Source organism: Lactuca sativa, chromosome 7, assembly GCF_002870075.4.
Source record: "Lactuca sativa cultivar Salinas chromosome 7, Lsat_Salinas_v11, whole genome shotgun sequence".
In the NCBI taxonomy this organism is placed as follows: Eukaryota; Viridiplantae; Streptophyta; class Magnoliopsida; order Asterales; family Asteraceae; genus Lactuca; species Lactuca sativa.
The window spans coordinates 39,707,501-39,712,742 of NC_056629.2; the positions used below are offsets into that span (position 1 = coordinate 39,707,501).

Here is a 5,242-nt window from a genome sequence, read left to right on the forward strand (position 1 = left end):
AAATGAAATGTTATATAAACCCGATATCGATGCACGAATATGTAGTGGTTGAGACGAGGTTTCCGAAAATATAAAGAATGCTGAAATCCGAGTTATAACGAAGAAGTTATGACCTGTCCAAGTTTCGCGACAAAACCGATGTGGCACAGCATGACGTAAATAGTGTATTTACGAAGGAGTGATATTTAGCCTTAGTGATCAACCTGAAAGACGTAGATCATGTTGAACCGAGAGCGTGCATAAAAAGAACGCCTAAATCTGAATTCGTATGAAGAAGTTATGATTTTTCAAAGTTTCAGCTTAGCAGTAAACAGCCCAAAAGTTCGAATTGAGATCAAGTGATTTTTAACCGAAAATTTCTAAACGAGAATCGAAGATCTCGTCGATAGTGGTGCAACGACAGAAAGAGGGACGAAAACGGACGTCAGACGAAGAATTTATGAATTTCTAACGAAGTTTTTCTGTCCCTGCCTACTAAAAATAAATAATAAAAATAAATTCAAAATTAGCCAATGGAGTCTAAATGAAAGTTGTAGAGTATGGTCTGACCTATGCGTGGATTTAAAGAACGTCGAAAATGGATCTCGTATGAGAAAGTTACACAATTTAAAAGTTTGACGAGTCAAATTACACCGAACGTAATTTGAGTACGCCCAGTGTACTCGGATGAGTGCAAGTTGACTGTCTAATACTCGAGTGCCACTAAGTGACGCGTGCAGTGACGTTGAGTACGCCCAGTGAAGGCTTTGTACGCCCAGGGTATTGAGTACGCCCAGTGTACTTGCAGTTACGCCCAGCGTAATCCCAGACCTAGCACCCTATAAATAGAAACCGAGATCAGCCATTTTTCTTTCTTTCTCTCTAGTTTTCATCTTGCTTTGTGTGCCAATTATATCCCGAAGCCCCGGTATCATTCCCGAGTCCCGAAGCAAGTTCTGAAGTCCCGAAGATCCTGAGAAGCGTTATTTCCGAGCGGAAGTTCAGCCCGTAGGAAGCCTGGTTTATGTGAAGATCTTCCCGAGTTACAAAGAAACACTACTTCTGCAAGCCGTAGTGCTGCCCGATCATCTTCTGATCAAGTGAGTGTATAGTCCCTTTCAAATACACGATTTTATACAAGTAATCGTTGAATGTATTTAAGAATACGGGTTGTGTGAGGGTATTATTAATACCTTCCAACACATAGACTTATATGACTCTCCTTGAAATTTCTTGTTATGTGTTTACGTATTACTTGCTATTTGGATGGAGTATTGAAAGAGCATGCTATACAATTTTTTTCAAATTACGTATAAAACATGTATATTTTTATCTACTAATGTGTTCGGTAGAACATGGGTAGACAGTTGGTGTGCAATGAAATAAATTGATGAGAGGCCTCGTTGTTGGTGTTATTCTAGTCATTCAGCAGAGTATGAATGACGACCACGGACTATTCTAGATTGTCCAGTGGAACACTGGCAGGATCATAACCTATAGGTGTTGTGGGCTTGATGTCCACCAGTGTACTCTAATCCCCCACATGGTTGCCTTTAGGACACTTATTATTGAGGAAGCCCCTCTGAAGTAATGTTTGTCCCGATGAAAATCCTAGATTAGGTCCCTTTAGATAGAGGTTATTTTAGGGACATAAAGTGAGGATAACGGAAATGGGTAATCGGGTTATTGTTGATTGTTGAATTAAATATAATTATTTATTGTTGGTTGAAAACCCTATATGCTCCCCAGGCCCCAAGCCTGACCCACTCGGTTTATTTGTATTACAGAAAGTGGCGCAAGGGCATAAGATGGATGAATCATCAAGTTGTTTTGTTTACAAGTCTGTACATGTATATATTTGTTGAATGACTTGTAGTGTTATCGTTTATGCTTTATGGTCTGTATCGGAACATGAGATCACGATTTTTGATTATGAAATGAAATTATATTTCTTTATGAAATGTTTTGATAAAAATCTATTTTATCATGTTTTGTTTTTGGGAACAAATTCCGCATCTCTATTAAAATCAAAAGGATTTACTCTGAAAATGTTTAAAAAGCGTAAATGAAACCGGTCTTTTCTGGCCGAGATTTTGGGGATGTCACAGTTGGTATCAGAGCATTAGTTTAAGCGAACTAGGAATTTGTAGGATTTCTAGACTTAAACTTAAAATGCTAAGTGGAAATTTCAGTTGAGTGTCTATTGAATTTTAGACACGAGCACTAGTTTATTTTAGGAAAAATTGCCTAAAATGCTTTTATGTGCTAAATGTTATATGATTTCCATATATGAAATTATTTCTTCGGATCAACGGTTTGTTGCCAACCGGATCTGAAGGTTTATGTGTTTAGGATTCTAAGCGTATGTATACGATATTAGAACTAGCATGTAATCGTTTGGAGTAATAAGGATCGATTGAAATTTTATCGTGAAAGAGGATCTAATTTCACCTTATTCGGTGTATAGATTAAAAATGGTGAGAACAAGAGCGGAGTTGGAAACACTGAAGAAAACAGGAATCAGCCGCCTGTAGTGGAGCAAGCGCCTGTGATCCAACGAGTAGCTATTGCAGCAGCAGCACCAGAGCCAATGACAATGGCAGGAGTTCAAGTGATGATTCAGGCTATGTTGGATCTTCAGATGGATGAAACCAGACGTCTGATTAGGCAGAATCACGAAGAATCGTCAATTCGAGTTGAAGAGCCCGAAGTAAATGGACGATAGTCCGAAAGAGAAAACCTCAGTGAGATAATTGGTGAAGAGAACTGTGACATCCCCAAAATCACGGCCAGAAAAGACCGGTTTGTTTATGCTTTGTTTAAAAATCAGAGTAACATTTTAAATAAAAGTGTTGCGGAATTTGTCCCAAAACAATAATATGATAAAGATTTATCAAAAGCATTTCCATAGAAATGTATTTCATTAAAAGACTCGGGATGTCATGTTCGTACAGATCAAAAGCATAAACAGTACAATACAAGCCTTACTACATTATTTCATATCTACAGGCCTATATCCGTAATCCCTCGTCCAAACATCATATATATGCTCAAGCGCCACTACCTGTAATACATAAAACTGAGTGGGTCAGGCTTGGGAGCCTGGTGAGCACATAGGGTTTTCAACCCACAATAAATAGTTTATTAATTTCATCAATCAACAATAACCCGATTACCCGTTCCCGTTATCCTCACTTTACGTCCCTAAACACCTATCATAAGGGACCTAGCCTAAGGATCATCATCGGGACGGACACTACTACTAAGGGGATTCCTCAGCAATAAATGTCCTAATAGGCAACCATGTGGGGGATGGAGTACATCTGGTGAGCACACAGTTCAAATAAACACCTACAGGTTGCGAGCCTGCTAGTGTTCCACTGGACTGTCTAGAATAGTCCGTGGTCGTCATTTATACTCCGCTAGATGACTGGATCATCAATAACATCTATAACGAGGCCTCTCATTATTTTATTTTGTCACACAGCAACTATTACATCTACCCATGTTTTACCCAACACATTTTGTAGATATAAAATACATATACAGTTTAAATCTTTGAAAACATGTATAAAACGTTCATCCAGCATAGATAGCAAGTATTCAGATAATATGCACAAATAGCACGTAATTTATATTAAATACTTCATATCTATGTGTAAGTTGAAAGTAAATATGCACTCACCTGAAAAGGTGGTGATTCCGAACTCAGACAGCGCTTCGCTTCTTAAAAAGAATTTTCTTCGACGAAACCTAGTATTATTACCACTAGAGTTTAGTTTATTATTCGTCGAGACTAATTAATAGTCTAGCTATTATTATTATTATTATATAAGCGTCAAAAAAATACTTATATAACCCATAATAATAGCCCAAGTATTTATTATAAGTTCCTAATAACGTTACTATAATTAAATAAAAGCTATATTAAAAATAGCGTAGGCGTAGCTCACTTACAGCGGGTTTTATAGAAAACCGGGCTTTGCTTGGAGCAGCGTTCCCGAGCCGAAAAGCTCTTCTTCTCGGAGCCTTCGAGCACTCCGGGGCTTCCGCCTCATGCTAGGGAGGTTCCCTAGGCTTTTCGGGGGATTTCGGGGCTAGAGAGAGGTTCTAGAGAGAGAGAGAGAGAGTAAAGAGAAGAAAGAATGGGAAAGGTGTGAAGAAAATGAGGGTGGGAGAGGTGGTATTTATAGGGTGAAATGTGGCTGAACTTGGTGCCACATGTCACCATCTGGTGGCAAGCCTTGGGGAGAAAGCAATGGCCAAGATTGTGCCACATCACCCATTTTCGCACAGCACACTTCCGACTTCTAAAATCCGTAACTTTCACATACGACCTCCGTTTTTGACGTTCTTTATATCCACGCGTAGGTAATAATAAGATCTACAACTTTCATTTTGACACCGTCAGCTAATTCTCGACCGATCTTAAATTTAACAGTACAAGGAGATTATACTGTTAAACGTCTGCGTAAAATTAATAACTTCTACATACGGACTCTGTTTTTGTCTGTCTTTTTACCGTTGATTTCCAATTAATGAGATCTTCAACTCTCATTTACGTTGCGTAAGCCAAAAACCGCTCGAACTAAAATTCGAGTTTCAGGCCGTGCACTGCTAAGCCGAATCTTAGAAAAATCATAACTTCTTCATACGAAGTCAGATTTGGGCGTTCTTTTTATCAATGTTCTTAGTTTAACATATTCTACGAGTTTTGTTTAGATTGATAAGGCTAAAAAGTCTTCTATCGTAAATTCACTATTTACGACTCTCGGTGCCGTGCCGGTTTTGCCGTAAAACTTCGGCGGGCCATAACTTCTTCGTTATAGCTCGGATTTCGGCATTCTTTATATGTACGGAAACCTTGAGACGTATTCTACAACTTTATGTAGAGATATCGGGATTATCTCACACTTTAATTTTGGCGCTCATTTTTATTCTTTATTAATTATACATTTATAATTAAATAATAAACACATAAACACACATAATTCACATAATACTCAAATATTTTATATTTATTACTTCAAAAAGAGTTACAATAGTTGACCTAGACTATTACATTGACAAAAATGCTTAGCCCTGAAAACCCGGGCGTTACAAGAACCCACCTTTTAATAGATACAATAATCAAGATTGACTGGGGGGCAAGTACAAGGACTTTTTAACTTGCAAGCTGTCGACTTTTACTGGAAAGGAGGACCCGATCGGTGTAATGGATTGGATCTCCGAAATGGAGTTGGCCTTCATGACTTGTGGCTGT

At 38.3% G+C, this 5,242-nt stretch overlaps 1 long non-coding RNA gene across 1 annotated transcript; it reads right to left on the bottom strand.

Annotated features, from left to right (window-relative positions):
* Window positions 1-2,881: 2,881 nt before the first annotated feature.
* LOC128127111 (uncharacterized) lies at window positions 2,882-4,334 on the bottom strand. The gene is made up of 3 exons (XR_008225160.1): window positions 3,937-4,334; window positions 3,665-3,732; window positions 2,882-3,043 (listed from the first exon to the last, which is right to left on the bottom strand). It is a non-coding gene; the product is annotated as an uncharacterized LOC128127111 (long non-coding RNA).
* Between the last annotated feature and the right edge of the window lie 908 nt (window positions 4,335-5,242).